The 17,837-nt window shown below is 37.1% G+C and overlaps 1 protein-coding gene across 2 annotated transcripts in view; it reads left to right on the top strand.

Moving 5' to 3' along the window:
• The window catches only part of LOC135682100 (uncharacterized), a 249,231-nt gene that overhangs the window by 79,284 nt on the left and 152,110 nt on the right, over window positions 1-17,837 (top strand). Inside the window, exon 7 of one of the 2 annotated variants that reach the window (XR_016144979.1) lies at window positions 6,599-8,605. The exons of the other annotated variant lie outside the window; for it this stretch is intronic. The gene's annotated coding sequence lies outside the window, so the exon portion shown is untranslated. Of the gene's footprint in view, window positions 1-6,598; window positions 8,606-17,837 lie in introns of those variants that run through there. 2 annotated transcript variants of the gene reach the window in all.

The raw sequence follows: 17,837 nt of genomic DNA, 5'->3' as shown, positions 1-17,837 counted from the left end.
CCTTCTTTCTCTTTATTTTACTGCCTCTTAATTTTTATTGCAATGTTCCTATAAGGAGCTTTCCTTTAGAGTTTCTCTAAAATCCTTCTTTCTCTTTATTTTACTGCCTGTTAATTTTTTTTGCTATGCTCCTATAAGGAGCTTTGCTTTAGAGTTTCTCTAAAATCCTTTTTTCTCTTTATTTTATTGCCTGTCAGTTTTTTTGTTATGTTGCTGTAGGGAGCTTTGCTTTAGAATTCCCCTAAGACCCTTCGTTCTCTTTATTTTACTGTCTGCCAATTTTTCATGCTTTGTTGCTGTAGGGAGTTTTGCTTTAGAGTTTCTCTAAAATCCTTTTTTCTCTTTATTTTATTGCCTGTCAGTTTTTTTTGTTACGTTGCTGTAGGGAGCTTTGCTTTAGAGTTTCTCTAAAATCCTTTTTTCTCTTTATTTTATTGCCTGTCAATTTTTTTTGTTACGTTGCTGTAGGGAGCCTTGCTTTAGAGTTTCTCTAAAATCCTTTTTTCTCTTTATTTTATTGCCTGTCAATTTTTTTGTTACGTTGCTGTAGGGAGCTTTGCTTTAGAGTTTCTCTAAAATCCTTCCTTCTCTTTATTTTATTGCCTGCCAATTTTTCATGCTTCGTTGCTGTAGGGAGTTTTGCTTGAGAGTTTCTCTAAAATCCTTTTTTCTCTTTATTTTACTGCCTGTCAATTTTTTTGTTACGTTGCTGTAGGGAGCATTGCTTTAGAGTTTCTCTAAAATCCTTCTCTCTCTTTATTTTACTGCCTGTTTATTTTTATGGCAATGTTCCTATAAGGAGCTTTGCTTTAGAGTTTCTCTAAAATCCTTCTCTCTCTTTATTTTACTGGCTGCTAATTTTTCATGCTTCTTTGCTGTAGGGAGTTTTGCTTTAGAGTTTATCTAAAATCCTTCTTTCTCTTTATTTTACTGCCTGTTTATTTTTATGGCAATGTTCCTATAAGGAGCTTTGCTTTTGAGTTTCTCTAAAATCCTTCTCTCTTTTTATTTTACTGCCTGCCAATTTTTCATGCTTCGTTGCTGTAGGGAGTTTTGCTTTAGAGTTTCTCTAAAATCCTTCGTTCTCTTTATTTTACTGCCTGTTAATTTTTTTTGCTATGCTCCTAGAAGGAGCTTTGCTTTAGAGTTTCTCTAAAATCCTTCTTTCTCTTTATTTTATTGCCTGTTAATTGTTTTTGCTATGCTCCTATAAGGAGCTTTCCTTTAGAGTCTCTCTAAAATCCTTTTTTCTTTTTATTTTATTGCCTGTCAATTTTTTTGTTACGTTGCTGTAGGGAGCCTTGCTTTAGAGTTTCTCTAAAATCCTTCTTTGTCTTTATTTTACTGCCTGTTAATTTCTATTGCAATGTTCCTATAAGGAGCTTTCCTTTAGAGTTTCTCTAAAATCCTTCGTTCTCTTTTTTTACTCTATGTCAATTTTTATTGCTATGTTCCTGTAGGGAGCATTTCTTTAGAATTCCCCTACGACCCTTCGTTCTCTTTATTTTACTGCCTGCCAATTTTTCATTCTTCGTTGCTGTAGGGAGTTTTGCTTTAGAGTTTCTCTAAAATCCTTTTTTCTCTTTATTTTATTGCCTGTCAGTTTTTTTTGTTACGTTCCTGTAGGGAGCTTTGCTTTAGAGTTTCTCTAAAATCCTTCCTTCTCTTTATTTTATTGCCTGCCAATTTTTCATGCTTCGTTGCTGTAGGGAGTTTTGCTTGAGAGTTTCTCTAAAATCCTTTTTTCTCTTTATTTTACTGCCTGTCAATTTTTTTGTTACGTTGCTGTAGGGAGCTTTGCTTTAGAGTTTCTCTAAAATCCTTCTCTCTCTTTATTTTACTGCCTGTTTATTTTTATGGCAATGTTCCTATAAGGAGCTTTGCTTTAGAGTTTCTCTAAAATCCTTCTCTCTCTTTATTTTACTGGCTGCTAATTTTTCATGCTTCTTTGCTGTAGGGAGTTTTGCTTTAGAGTTTCTTTAAAATCCTTTTTTCTCTTTATTTTACTGTCTGTCAATTTTTTTTGTTACTTTGCTGTAGGGAGTTTTGCTTTAGAGTTTCTCTAAAATCCTTCTTTCTCTTTATTTTACTGTCTGTTTATTTTTATGGCAATGTTCCTATAAGGAGCTTTGCTTTAGAGTTTCTTTAAAATCCTTTTTTCTCTTTATTTTACTGTCTGTCAATTTTTTTTGTTACTTTGCTGTAGGGAGCTTTGCTTTAGAGTTTCTCTAAAATCCTTCGTTCTCTTTATTTTACTGCCTGTTAATTTTTTTTGCTATGCTCCTAGAAGGAGCTTTCCTTTAGAGTTTCTCTAAAATCCTTCGTTCTCTTTATTTTACTGCCTGCCAATTTTTCATGCTACGTTGCTGTAGGGAGCTTTGCTTTAGAGTTTCTCTAAAATCCTTCGTTCTCTTTATTTTACTGCCTGTTAATTTTTTTTACCATGCTCCTAGAAGGAGCTTTCCTTTAGAGTTTCTCTAAAATCGTTCGTTCTCTTTATTTTACTGCCTGCCAATTTTTCATGCTACGTTGCTGTAGGGAGCTTTGCTTTAGAGTTTCTCTAAAATCCTTTTTTCTCTTTATTTAACTGCCTGTCAATTTTTGTTGCTACGTTGCTGTAGGATGCTTTGCTTTAGAGTTTCTCTAAAATCCTTCTTTCTCTTTATTTTACTGCCTGTTAATTTTTTTTGCTATGCTCCTAGAAGGAGCTTTCCTTTAGAGTTTCTCTAAAATCCTTCGTTCTCTTTATTTTACTGCCTGCCAATTTTTCATGCTACGTTGCTGTAGGGAGCTTTGCTTTAGAGTTTCTCTAAAATCCTTCGTTCTCTTTATTTTACTGCCTGTTAATTTTTTTTGCTATGCTCCTAGAAGGAGCTTTCCTTTAGAGTTTCTCTAAAATCCTTCGTTCTCTTTATTTTACTGCCTGCCAATTTTTCATGCTACGTTGCTGTAGGGAGCTTTGCTTTAGAGTTTCTCTAAAATCCTTTTTTCTCTTTATTTAACTGCCTGTCAATTTTTGTTGCTACGTTGCTGTAGGATGCTTTGCTTTAGAGTTTCTCTAAAATCCTTCTTTTTCTTTATTTTACTGCCTGTTAATTTTTTTTGCTATGCTCCTAGAAGGAGCTTTCCTTTAGAGTTTCTCTAAAATCCTTCGTTCTCTTTATTTTACTGCCTGCCAATTTTTCATGCTACGTTGCTGTAGGGAGCTTTGCTTTAGAGTTTCTCTAAAATCCTTTTTTCTCTTTATTTAACTGCCTGTCAATTTTTGTTGCTACGTTGCTGTAGGATGCTTTGCTTTAGAGTTTCTCTAAAATCCTTCTTTCTCTTTATTTTACTGCCTGTTAATTTTTTTTGCTATGCTCCTAGAAGGAGCTTTCCTTTAGAGTTTCTCTAAAATCCTTTTTTCTCTTTATTTAACTGCCTGTCAATTTTTGTTGCTACGTTGCTGTAGGATGCTTTGCTTTAGAGTTTCTCTAAAATCCTTCTTTTTCTTTATTTTACTGCCTGTTAATTTTTTTTGCTATGCTCCTAGAAGGAGCTTTCCTTTAGAGTTTCTCTAAAATCCTTTTTTCTCTTTATTTAACTGCCTGTCAATTTTTGTTGCTACGTTGCTGTAGGATGCTTTGCTTTAGAGTTTCTCTAAAATCCTTCTTTCTCTTTATTTTACTGCCTGTTAATTTTTTTTGCTATGCTCCTAGAAGGAGCTTTCCTTTAGAGTTTCTCTAAAATCCTTTTTTCTCTTTATTTAACTGCCTGTCAATTTTTGTTGCTACGTTGCTGTAGGGAGCTTTGCTTTAGAGTTTCTCTAAAATCCTTCTTTCTCTTTATTTTACTGCCTGTTAATTTTTTTTGCTATGCTCCTAGAAGGAGCTTTCCTTTAGAGTTTCTCTAAAATCCTTCGTTCTCTTTATTTTACTGCCTGCCAATTTTTCATGCTACGTTGCTGTAGGGAGCTTTGCTTTAGAGTTTCTCTAAAATCCTTTTTTCTCTTTATTTAACTGCCTGTCAATTTTTGTTGCTACGTTGCTGTAGGATGCTTTGCTTTAGAGTTTCTCTAAAATCCTTCTTTCTCTTTATTTTACTGCCTGTTAATTTTTTTTGCTTTGCTCCTAGAAGGAGCTTTCCTTTAGAGTTTCTCTAAAATCCTTCGTTCTCTTTATTTTACTGCCTGCCAATTTTTCATGCTACGTTGCTGTAGGGAGCTTTGCTTTAGAGTTTCTCTAAAATCCTTTTTTCTCTTTATTTAACTGCCTGTCAATTTTTGTTGCTACGTTGCTGTAGGATGCTTTGCTTTAGAGTTTCTCTAAAATCCTTCTTTTTCTTTATTTTACTGCCTGTTAATTTTTTTGCTATGCTCCTAGAAGGAGCTTTCCTTTAGAGTTTCTCTAAAATCCTTTTTTCTCTTTATTTAACTGCCTGTCAATTTTTGTTGCTTCGTTGCTGTAGGATGCTTTGCTTTAGAGTTTCTCTAAAATCCTTTTTTCTCTTTATTTTACTGCCTGTTAATTTTTTTTGCTATGCTCCTAGAAGGAGCTTTCCTTTAGAGTTTCTCTAAAATCCTTCGTTCTCTTTATTTTACTGCCTGCCAATTTTTCATGCTACGTTGCTGTAGGGAGCTTTGCTTTAGAGTTTCTCTAAAATCCTTTTTTCTCTTTATTTTACTGCCTGTTTATTTTTTTTGCTATGCTCCTAGAAGGAGCTTTCCTTTAAAGTTTCTCTAAAATCCTTCGTTCTCTTTATTTTACTGCCTGCCAATTTTTCATGCTACGTTGCTGTAGGGAGCTTTGCTTTAGAGTTTCTCTAAAATCCTTCGTTCTCTTTATATTACTGCCTGCCAATTTTTCATGCTACGTTGCTGTAGGGAGCTTTGCTTTAGAGTTTCTCTAAAATCCTTCGTTCTCTTTATTTCACTGCCTGCCAATTTTTCATGCTACGTTGCTGTAGGGAGCTTTGCTTTAGAGTTTCTCTAAAATCCTTCGTTCTCTTTATTTTACTGCCTGTCAATTTTTGTTGCTACGTTGCTGTAGGATGCTTTGCTTTAGAGTTTCTCTAAAATCCTTCTTTCTCTTTATTTTACTGCCTGTTAATTTTTTTTTGCTATGCTCCTAGAAGGAGCTTTCCTTTAGAGTTTCTCTAAAATCCTTCGTTCTCTTTATTTTACTGCCTGCCAATTTTTCATGCTACGTTGCTGTAGGGAGCTTTGCTTTAGTGTTTCTCTTAAATCCTTTTTTCTCTTTATTTAACTGCCTGTCAATTTTTCATTCTACGTTGCTGTAGGGAGCTTTGCTCTAGAGTTTCTCTAAAATCCTTCGTTCTCTTTTTTTAACTGTCTGTAAATTTTTATTGCTATGTTGCATCAGGAATATTTGCTTCAGAGTTTCTCTAAATTCTTTCTCTTTAGGATCTCTTTAGCAGCCTTGATACCCTCAGATGACGAAAATGCAATAGGCAGTTGACTAAAAATATATTTTTGCAGGGTATTAATCCAAAGTTTTCATGATTTCATTCAATTTTTATGCTGATGTCAACCTTCAGTTAAAAATATTTTTGTATTGCACATTGACAGTTTCTTTTACCTTTAGTAAATTATGCTGTATTTTTTATTACAAATTTTTACAGTTTATTTTTATCAACCTTTTTTTATAAGGAAATGCATGTATTTTTGTCATCATAATATAGTCTTTCTGGGTGGGTTATTAAACGTTCCTAGAAATTTTCCATTTTCTCAAGGCTGCGAGTTGCTTTTTTTTCGGCGAATAGCCCTTTCCTCTTCCATGTCCCCTTTTGTGTAATAGGAAAAGCACCCCTTAACGTGATATGTTTATCTTGAAACTCCAAATATTTATGTAATCCATTTCACTGAGGCTGCTCCCTGCTGACCACCTTCAAACAAAGGTGTATCCACAGGACAATGGGGTCGGGAGATTGCGCGAGAACGCTACAAAATTGATGCCTCTGAGGTATACAACAGATACAACTTGAATACCGCACAACCAAATAGCCAATCACGCGCCAATACTCCTTTTAGGTCATTTTCGATCCACCAAAGTGCTCAATTCCTGACACAGTTTTCAAATGCTACATCAAAACTGATGCATCAAATAACCCTTTCATCGCAAAAAGACCATTGAGATATCACTAGAAAAACTTCCAAATGACTTCTAAGCTTTTTATTGAAGTTGCCAATTTTGATCGCGAAAAGCTTTTACTAAGGTTTTCGAACTTAGTTTTGCTTAAGACACAAAAAGCAAGCAGTCTCTGCAAGCCCCGCTGTTTAAAACAAACCATGGTCTTCATAACATCAAATTAAGAACAAAAAATGCTTGAAATTTGTTCTAAAGCGCTTCGAATATTCAATGGAAGAACTTTGTGCTTGGAGGGGCGCCTTTGAAGGGGACTCAGCCGCCTTGAACCTAGGTTTCGTAAAAGGACTTCCTTCTTGTGAAGCAATGGAATGCTGTAAGGGGCAAGCACCTCAAAAAAACCAACAACACAGTCACCCTTTAGAACCATGTACGACGGCACCTTTCTGTGTAGCTTTTAATTTTAAGGAATAAGACATTTCAGCTAAAAGTTACATTTTCATTAAATTTTCTAGGAGAAATGTTCGTTGTCGCAGACACCCAGTGGACACCGCAATAAAAGATGATGTCGATGCATCAGTAGCAAAGAGGCAAACGCACATGAAGGAAAGGTTTACCACATGAACCAAGTCTCTATACAGAAATCAAATACAGACACTTTCCTTGTTTGTAATCGTTTAAAGATTTTGCAGCCACAAGAACGTTGCAGAAAATTCTATTCCGTATGGCATGTAAACTTGATTTCTCACGCTCGGCCTTGTAACATCTCTTTATAACTTGTCCAGTCGCCTTTAGCTCCCGAATGGAATGCCCCCCTCGCCCTTAATGTGCCGCTTATGTACCGCCTAACTACCGAAATTGTTCGGCCTAACTGCCCAAAATTAAGTAGGGTAACTCTGAACGGAAAGCTGCAATTTGGAGCCATCTATTGTCGGGAAATGTACAAAGAAGTCTCTAAGTTAACCATAAACACACCCTCTTCGATCGCGTGGAACATAGGTCAATGCAATATCCAGGGCAATCGCGAGGCAAGCCTTGCTTGGAGGTGTGGACAACAAATTTACCTGATTATTAAACAATTACCTGAAATTCTTAACATGCTGAAGCAAACCTCTGCAATACTTTTTGTCAATCTAACGGTGTGGCATATAATTTGCAATTTTCAATTTTATATGATTATAACAGACTTTAATAATGGTTTTGTCAAATCTGTATATCGGGACGGGCAAGGATATACCTACCCGAGCCCGCACCATGGTTGCCGCCGAGGGACTAGAAAATTTTCGAATTTTGATGCTTCCAGTTCCCTGGAAAATACATTTTTTTTACCAAATTTTACTAAAGCAATCCTATTAATCCTATTAAAAATTCTTTTATTTTTACAAACAAATTGAGCTGCAGATAAAAACAACTGGCAAAATTTCCCCGTGGTTTGAAAAATTCCATGTTGTCAGTTACCTCTGAAGCCAGGTAACAAGCAGCACTGGTTGTCAATTAAGATCCCTCTTTCCAACCTAGCATGCCTTTTGAATGTTACAAAAAAACCTGGAGCTCATTATGAATTGCAGTTGACGCTTCTACCGAGAAACTTTAGGGGAAATGAACACATGGCACAATTTTACCTAAAGAGGGCATGGATTATTAAATTTTGTGCCAACAAGAAATCTTCAAATCTTCAAATCATTAGTTTGTTTACCTTCCTTCATATCAAGAAAAATCATATTTAACCAAAGAAGCAACTACCTTTGCTTAATCCTTTATTGATCTTAAGCATGACGGTCTCTGAAATTCCTAAAGCGTTGCTTCCACTGGGCGGACTTTACCTGAAATTTCCTATCCAGATGCTATTGAGGAGGTGTGACACCCCCCAGTCGCGACGCCCCTGGTAATATTGAACCCCTTTCCTACTTACAACCCTGCATCCTTAGTAAATGTATATTCTGAAGCTACTTAGCACCCTTATTGCCCTCTCAAACTCTCCTTTTTAAACAGTGAACGACAAGTGTCGTCTAACTACAGCGAAAAGATGCCCATCTCCATCGGGAGCATTCCCCATCATTGATACATTGTTTATGTTCTCCTTTTAGGTTCGGCCTTGTCGATTGCAACCTTAAACAAATTAAGAGAGTATTTTGAGATGAAGCTTTAGAAATTGTCTATTGAATTTCTTTTGTTTGAAGTGAGAATCTTTTGAATTGTTGGTTTTTAGGAAAGATAATTGATACTCGCTCATCCAAAAGGTTAAAGTAAACGTCCTTTTGTGGAATGGTAGCATGGATTGAGATAAATATTGCTTATTTTCTGTGTATTTTTCCTGTTTTGCGTTTAAAAGATATTTGATATTCCAGCCGGCCCGGCCCTCACCTCTTAGTGTTTTCACAAAGAGAGGCTTTTGTCTGAAATTGAATGGCCAGTGTTTCAGCTAGAAGTTGCATTATTGGCGAAACCATAAACAGTATCAAATTTTAGTTTCCACCATTAGGTGCGGGAGGTTGCGGCCGTCCTTGTGGTATTTCGTTTTGTCGAATAGGACCGATTTAAGCAAAGTTATTTGACTTTTTGTTGGCTGAGAGCAAGGGGGATTCAGGTTTACATAAAGGCGTTCAGAAAAAACAATAGGCTTATGATTCCCCGAGTTTCTGAAGACTTGGGTTTTTAGCGATTTACACAAAAAGTATCACAGTTACAAGTTTTTTAGTGCATTCATGAGATGGGCCGTTCGATGCTCGATTTTTTGAGCTATTTCCCGTAATTTTGGGACCTGTTTATGCTGAGTTATTGAGGATTTAGTGATTAAAACACGCAAAAAACGGTTTTTTGCAGTTTAAAAATCGAAAACAGCCGATAAAAATTCTGCGAGGGGTTCAAAATATCGCTGATTTTTTGCTCGATTTTTTGAGCTATTGCTTGTCTTGTTTGAAGCTTGCGTTACTGAATTAACTCGATTTTTCCGAAAAGTGCACTTTTCAAATTTTCTCAAATTTGCATCGCAGCGACCGATCAAGCTCAAACCGGTAACTGCGGCGGCGGTCAAACTTTTTCTTGAAAAACGGTGTTTAATTGGAACTTAAAAACAGGAAAAGTCTGTGAACGGGTAAAAGAGCTTCCTTGATTCGATTTAAATGCATTTAAAGTTGCATTTCATGATTTTTGAAAGTTTCGATACATTTGCCCCAATTAAACACCGCTTTTCGTTTCCTTTTGTCGAATGGGACCGATTTTTGCAAAGTTATTCAACTTTTTCTTGGCTGAGAGCAAGGGGAATTCAGGTTTACATAAAGGCGTTCAGAAAAATCAAAAGGCTTGTGATTCCCCGAGTTCCTAAAGACTTGGGTTTTTAGCGATTTACACAAAAAGTATCACAGTTACAAGTTTTTGAGCGCATCCATGAGATGGACCGTTTGATGCTCGATTTTTTGAGCCGTTTCCCGTAATTTTAGGACCTGTCTTTGCCGAGTTATTGAGGATCTAATGATTAGAACAAAAGAAATGGAAATTCCCAAAGAACTGTGAAAATCAGACAGTTTTGAGAGTTTCTTGACCGAACAATCCGATCGGGCGACGGGCGGCTAGCAACATTGGGCAAATGTATCGAAACTTTAAAAAATCATGAAATGCAATTTTAAATGCATTTAAATCGAATCCAGGAAGCTCTTTTCACCGTTCACAGACTTTTCCTGTTTTTAAATTCCAATTAAACACCGTTTTTCGTTTCCTTTTGTCGAATGGGACCGATTTTTGCAAAGTTATTCGACTTTTTCTTGGCTGAGAGCAAGGGGGGTTCAGGTTTACATAAAGGCGTTCAGAAAAATCAAAAGGCTTGTGATTCCCCTGTTTCTAAAGACTTGGGTTTTTAGCGATTTACACAAAAAGTATCACAGTTACAAGTTTTTGAGTGCATCCATGAGATGGACCGTTTGATGCTCGATTTTGTGAGCCGTTTCCCGTAATTTTAGGACCTGTCTTTGCCGAGTTATTGAGGATTTAATGATTAGAACAAAAGAAATGGAAATTCCCAAAGAGCTGTGAAAATCAGACGGTTTTGAGAGTTTTTTGACCGAACAAGCCGATCGGGCGACGGGCGGCTAGCAACATTGGGCAAATGTATCGAAACTTTAAAAAGTCATGAAATGCAACTTTAAATGCACTTAAATCGAATCAAGGAAGCTCTTTTACCCGTTCACAGGCTTTTCCTGTTTTTAAATTCCAATAAAACACCATTTTTAAAGAAAAAGTTTTGACCGCCGCCGCAGTTACCGGTTTGAGCTTGATCGGTCGCTGCGATGCAAATTTGAGAAAATTTGAAAAGTGCACTTTTCGGAAAAATCGAGTTAATTCAGTAACGCACGCTTCAAACAAGACAAGCAATAGCTCAAAAAATCGAGCAAAAAATCAGCGATATTTTGAACCCCTCGCAGAATTTTTATCGGCTGTTTTCGATTTTTAAACTGCAAAAAACCGTTTTTTGCGTGTTTTAATCACTAAATCCTCAATAACTCAGCATAAACAGGTCCCAAAATTACGGGAAATAGCTCAAAAAATCGAGCATCGAACGGCCCATCTCATGAATGCACTAAAAAACTTGTAACTGTGATACTTTTTGTGTAAATCGTTAAAAACCCAAGTCTTCAGAAACTCGGGGAATCACAAGCCTATTGTTTTTTCTGAACGCCTTTATGTAAACCTGAATCCCCCTTGCTCTCAGCCAAGAAAAAGTCAAATAACCTTGCTTAAATCGGTCCTATTCGACAAAACGAAATACCACAAGGACGGCCGCAACCTCCCGCACCTAATGGTGGAAACTAAAATTTGATACTGTTTATGGTTTCGCCAATAATGCAACTTCTAGCTGAAACACTGGCCATTCAATTTCAGACAAAAGCCTCTCTTTGTGAAAACACTAAGAGGTGAGGGCCGGGCCGGCTGGAATATCAAATATCTTTTAAACGCAAAACAGGAAAAATACACAGAAAATAAGCAATATTTATCTCAATCCATGCTACCATTCCACAAAAGGACGTTTACTTTAACCTTTTGGATGAGCGAGTAAAAATTATCTTTCCTAAAAACCAACGATTCAAAAGATTCTCACTTCAAACAAAAGAAATTCAATAGACAATTTCTAAAGCTTCATCTCAAAATACTCTCTTAATTTGTTGAGGGTGGCAATTGACAAGGCCGAACCTAAAAGGAGAACATAAACAATGTAACAATGATGGGGAATGCTCTCGACGTAGATGGGCATTTGAACACCGCTCGAAAAGGAGTGTATCGGAGAGTCTGAGAGGGCAAGTTGCTAAGTAGTTTCAGATTATACATTTACTAAGGATTCAGGGCTGGGGTAGGAAAGGGGCTCAATTCTGCATTGACCTATGATTCACGCGATCGAAGTGGTTGTTTATCGTTAACTTAGGGACTCCTTTACATATTTTCCGACAATAGATGACTCCAAACAGCAGCTTTCTATTCAGAGTTACCCTAACCCTACGTAATCTTCGGCGTTTAGGCGGCACAAAAGCTTCAAGGGCAAGGGCCTTTACAAAGGCGAATGTGAGAAATCAAGTTTACACGACATGGGGAAAGAAATTTCCGGCAACACGTTTCTATGCATAGAAAATCTTTAAAATTTAAAACGATAAACAAACTAGGAAAAAGTGTCTGTATTGGGTTTCTATGTGGAGATTTGGTTCATTCCCTAAACCTTTTCTTCACTTGCGTTTGCCTCTTTGCTACTGATGCATCGACATCATCTTCTGTTGCGGCGTCCACTGGGTGTCTGCGGCATTCACCTAAAAATTTGATGAAAATGTCACTTTTGGCTGAAATGTCTTATCTTTTTGAATTGACAGATACACAGAGAGGTGACGACTGACGTCGTACATGGTTACAAAGAGTGACTGTGCTGCTGGTTTCTTTGAGATGCTTGCCCCTTACGGCATTCCATTGCTGAGATTTAACGAAGACACTTCTAAGAGGAGCAAAACAGAATCAATCCTGGAAAATTTTCAGCCATAAAAAGAGATTGGTTCACATACAAATCTGCCCACGAAGGAATTTGTTTTTGAAGAAGGAAATCCTCTTACGAATTTAGGTTACGGCAGCTGAATCCCCTTCAAAGGCGACCCTTTAAACACATACTTCTTCCATTAAATATTCAACCTTCCTGAATATTTAATTTTATTGAACTTCTTCCTTAATTTGATGTTAAAAAGATCATAGTTTGTTTTAAACAGCGAGACTTGCAGAGACTGCTCGCTTTTTTGTTTCGTTAGCAAAAAGAAGTTCGCAAACTCAGTCAAAGCTATTCATAAGCAAAGTTGGCAACTTCAATAAAGAGCTTAGAAGTCGTTTGAAAGTCTTTCTAATGATATCTCAATGGTCTTTCTGTTATTAAAGGTTTATTTGATGCATAAGTTTTGATGTAGCATTTGAAAACTGTGTCGGGAATTGAGCACTTTGGTGGATCGAAAATGACCTAAAATAAAAGGAGTATTGGCGCGTGATTGCCTATTTGGTTTCGCCTCTCTAGTGATTTTCGATCCAAAACGTTGTTTTCGGTTTTCTGTGCAGTCTTGATATTAGCCATTGTCATTTGATCATTTTCATTGGTTGTATTTATAATTATTTGACCTTGATCATTGATAATTTTGCAAAAAATCATCATTAGTGACAAGTTGCGATTTCCTGCTTGTACAACAGTTTGCTGATGCCTGAGATCGAGGGGCGATTCACTCTTGCAAATAGCGTACGAGATTTTGCCTAAAACAAAAGGATTTCAAGAGATTTTCAGATAAAAAAATAGGATTTTCACAAAAGGTGTACGAGATTTTCTTAGAGTGATTTGTCCCTCGGTTGAGATAATAATTTATCAATGACTTGTACGGCATTCAAGTTGTATCTGTATACCCCAGAGGCATCAATTTTGTTGCGTTCTTGCGCAATCTCCCGACCCCATTATTCTGTGGATATACCTTTGTTTGAAAGTGGTCAGCAGGGAGCAGCCTCAGTGAAATGGAACAAATAAATATTTGAAGTTTCAAGATAAAAATATCGCGTTAAGGGGTGCTTTTCTTATTACGCAAAAGGGGGCATGCTTGAGAATATGGAATATTCTCTAGGAGCGTTTAATAACCCACCCAGAAAGGCTTATATTATGGTGACAAAAAAACATGCATTTCTTGCATCCATTTGATACCAAAGGTTTTGGTTTTTTTTCCTACGTGAACAGAGAAAGGCGGAAATGTCATCCTTTTGGGGTTTAAGGAGATTGCACGGTGCCCTGGATACTGCCAAGGTGCAAATTTATCTCTTTATAGAAAATGCTGATAATAATACGTTGTAAAAAACAAGCAAAAATACAGCATAATTTACTGAGGGTAGGAGAAAATGTTTATGTGCTTTACAAAAACATAATTTTCTGAAATTTTAATCCTCAAAAACAGCATGAAATATTGAATGAAATCAGCCCTATGGAAAAGGGAAAGGGAAAATGAATAGGAAATAATCAATATTCAATATAGAATCTTCGAATTAATACCCAAGATGGCCCAGGATGGCTAAATAAACGCATCTATAAACGCATTAGCTAGCTACATAAACGCACCTGCTTGCTTTGTAAACGCATTAGCTAGCTAAATAAACGCCCCATTTCGTCCTGTAAACGCATTAGCTAGCTACATAAACGCACCTGCTTCCTTTGTAAACGCATAAGCTAACTAAATAAACACCCCATTTCGTCCTGTAAACGCGTTAGCTAGCTACATAAACGCACCTGCTTGCCTTGTAAACGCATTAGCTAGCTAAATAAACGCCCCATTTCGTCCTGAAAACGCATGAGCTAGCAACATAAATGCACCTGCTTGCTTTCTAAACGTATTAGCTAGCTAAATAAACGCCCCATTTCGTCCTGTAAACGCATTAGCTAGCTATATAAACGCACCTGCTTGCTTTGTAAACGTATCAGCTAGCTAAATAAACGCCCCATTTTGTCCCGTAAACGCATTAGCTAGCTACATAAACGCACCTGCTTGCTTTGTAAACGTATTAGCTAGCTAAATAAACGCCCCATTTCGTCCTGTAAACGCATGAGCTGGCTACATAAATGCACCTGCTTGCTTTGTAAACGCATTAGCTAGCTAAATAAACGCCCCATTTCGTCCTGTAAACGCATTAGCTAGCTACATAAACGCACCTGCTTGCTTTGTAAACGCATTAGCTTGCTAAATAAACGCCCCATTTCGTCCTGTAAACGCGTTAGCTAGCTACATAAACGCACCTGGTTGCTTTGTAAACGTATTAGCTAGCTAAATAAACGCCCCATTTCGTCCTGTAAACACGTTAGCTAGCTACATAAACGCACCTGGTTGCTTTGTAAACGCATTAGCTAGTTAAATAAACGACCCATTTCGCTGTAAACGCATGAGCTAGCTACATAAACGCACCTGCTTGCTCTGTAAACGCATTAGCTAGCTAAATAAACGCCCCATTTCGTCCTGTAAACGCATGAGCTAGCTACATAAACGCACTTGCTTGCTTTGTAAACGCATTAGCTAGCTAAATAAACGCCTCATATCGCTGTAAACGCATGAGCTAGCTACATAAACGCACCTGCTTGCTCTGTAAACGCTTTAGCTAGCTAAATAAACGCCCCATTTCGTCCTGTAAACACGTTAGCTAGCTACATAAATGCACCTGGTTGCTTTGTAAACGCATTAGCTAGTTAAATAAACGCCCCATTTCGCTGTAAACGCATGAGCTAGCTACATAAACGCACCTGCTTGCTCTGTAAACGCATTAGCTAGCTAAATAAACGCCCCATTTCGTCCTGTAAACGCATGAGCTAGCTACATAAACGCACTTGCTTGCTTTGTAAACGCATTAGCTAGCTAAATAAACGCCTCATATCGCTGTAAACGCATGAGCTAGCTACATAAACGCACCTGCTTGCTCTGTAAACGCTTTAGCTAGCTAAATAAACGCCCCATTTCGTCCTGTGAACGCATGAGCTATCTACATAAATGCACCTGCTTCCTTTGTAAACGTATTAGCTAGCTAAATAAACGCCCCATTTCGTCCTGTAAACGCATGAGCTAGCTACATAAATGCACCTGCTTGCTTTGTAAACGCATTAGCTAGCTAAATAAACGCCCCATTTCGCTGTAAACGCATGAGCTAGCTACATAAATGCACCTGCTTCCTTTGTAAACGCATTAGCTAGCTAAATAAACGCCCCATTTCGTCCTGTAAACGCATGAGCTAGCTACATAAATGCACCTGCTTGCTTTGTAAACGCATTAGCTAGTTAAATAAACGCCCCATTTCGTCCTGTAAACGCATGAGCTAGCTACATAAATGCACCTGCTTGCTTTGTAAACGCATTAGCTAGCTAAATAAACGCCCCATTTCGCTGTAAACGCATGAGCTAGCTACATAAACGCACCTGCTTGCTCTGTAAACGCATTAGCTAGCTAAATAAACGCCCCATTTCGTCCTGTAAACGCATGAGCTAGCTACATAAACGCACTTGCTTGCTTTGTAAACGCATTAGCTAGCTAAATAAACGCCTCATATCGCTGTAAACGCATGAGCTAGCTACATAAACGCACCTGCTTGCTCTGTAAACGCTTTAGCTAGCTAAATAAACGCCCCATTTCGTCCTGTGAACGCATGAGCTATCTACATAAATGCACCTGCTTCCTTTGTAAACGCATTAGCTAGCTAAATAAACGCCCCATTTCGTCCTGTAAACGCATGAGCTAGCTACATAAACGCACCTGTTTGCTCTGTAAACGCATTAGCTTGCTAAATAAACGCCCCATTTCGTCCTGTAAACGCATGAGCTAGCTACATAAATGCACCTGCTTGCTTTGTAAACGCATTAGCTAGCTAAATAAACGCCCCATTTCGTCCTGTAAACGCATGAGCTATCTACATAAATGCACCTGCTTGCTTTGTAAACGCATTAGCTAGTTAAATAAACGCCCCATTTCGTCCTGTAAACGCGTGAGCTAGCTACATAAATGCACCTGCTTGCTTTGTAAACGCATTAGCTAGCTAAATAAGTAGTATTCTTACGTTTACTATTTTCGCCATCAAAACTTGATAAATTTTCCAATATATTCCAGTTTAAAAGTCATCTTTTAGCTTTTATGAAACTTGCTATGGCCACTTGAATTTTGGCTCGATAGAATATTTTGCTGCGGTGCTGCCATTTCTGTTTCAGCCTGTGCAATACTTTTGCTCACTAAGTGTACATAAGCACGAAAAACCGTTATTGTGTAGACAAAAGGAGTTCATTTTTACCTCAGGACTCCATTGGTAACATTCTCAATAGGGAAGTGGCCCTGATTGGGCAACCTTAACAGACATGTGCTCGCGTTTCTGATTGGCCTATTTCGATCCACAATTGGGTGTATATATTTCCTAGCGCAGAGTTTTCGATCTATGTTCTGACGTTTTAAACTCTAATAAGTGTCAAATTAAAAGCTTTAGTATAAACAAACGTTTGCGTTTTGAAAATCCATTTTTGTACCACCAAAAGATTGTTAGTTTACATCCACTGACGGACTGGCAGGGAAACAAGATTGCAATCGCACAGTGTCTTCGTTTCTAGGGTTTGGTCTTTTTCCAAATCTTTTAGTTTCTATTTGTAACTAATGTGAGCTAAGTTCAAATTCAGTTTAAATCTAAAACAAGGCGCAAGTGTTTTCAAACTTTAAGGTCCTTTAAATAATGAATATGTATGTGGCTTTTTAATGTTTCTAGTATTACTTTAATGGTTTCCATAAGTTTGGACACGAATCTGTCAATGCTTTCTGTCAAATATATGTAGTAACCACATTGCAGATGAGTTTCATTGTACAATGATCCGTCCTCTGTATGGTATGAAATAATGCAAGCTATTTAAGTTGCTGACTTCAAAAGACAAATTTCTTTTTCTTACGTGTCAAGAAAGACAATTAATTACATAAGTTCTAGCAAATTATAATTTATTGTAAAATTTTAGTTTATCGTATTACACTCATTTGCATTGGATTGCTTCTCGTCGTTTATGCTGTTCCTATAGCTCTAGCTCTTGACTTCCTCAGTAACATTCCACGTTCATTTGAATTGTGTGGGCATAGTAATACTCTTTGTGTACAATTAATACTATTTTTTGGGTTTTTGGGAAATTCAAAAGCAAAGCTTATTACAGCAACTTAGCAATAAAAAAAACAAGCAATGAAATAAAGAGAACAGAGGATATTTGGGAAATTCAAAAGCAAAGCTCCCTTCAGCCACTTAGCTATAAAAAATGACAGGCAATGAAATAAAGAGAGCTAAGGATTTTAGGGAAATTCTAAAAAATAGCTACCTACAGCAAGTTAGCAAAACAAATTGACAGGCAAATGACTAAAGAAAGCGAAGTATTCTCGGGAAATTCAGAAGCATAGCTACTTACAGCAAAGAAAGCAATAAAAATCGACAAGCAATAAATAAAAAGAACGAAGGATTTTAAGGAAAATCTAAAGCATAGCTCCCTACAGCAAACTAAGCATTAAAAATAGACAGGCAATGAAATAAAGAAAGTGAAGGATTTTAGAAAGATTCTGAAACATTGCTCCCTACAGCAACGAAGCAATAAAAAATAACAAGCAAAGAAATAAAGAAAGCAAAGGATTTTAGGTAAAATCTAAAACATAGCTCCCTACAGCAACTTAGCAAAAAAAATTGACAGGCAAATGAATGAAGAAAGGAAATGATTTTATAGAAATT

The sequence above is a fragment of the Rhopilema esculentum genome, chromosome 20, assembly GCF_057945365.1.
Source record: "Rhopilema esculentum isolate cy_ngs chromosome 20, ASM5794536v1, whole genome shotgun sequence".
NCBI lineage: Eukaryota > Metazoa > Cnidaria > Scyphozoa > Rhizostomeae > Rhizostomatidae > Rhopilema > Rhopilema esculentum.
Note: the sequence above shows the minus strand (reverse complement) of the source record. Positions and strands in the feature narration are given on the sequence as shown.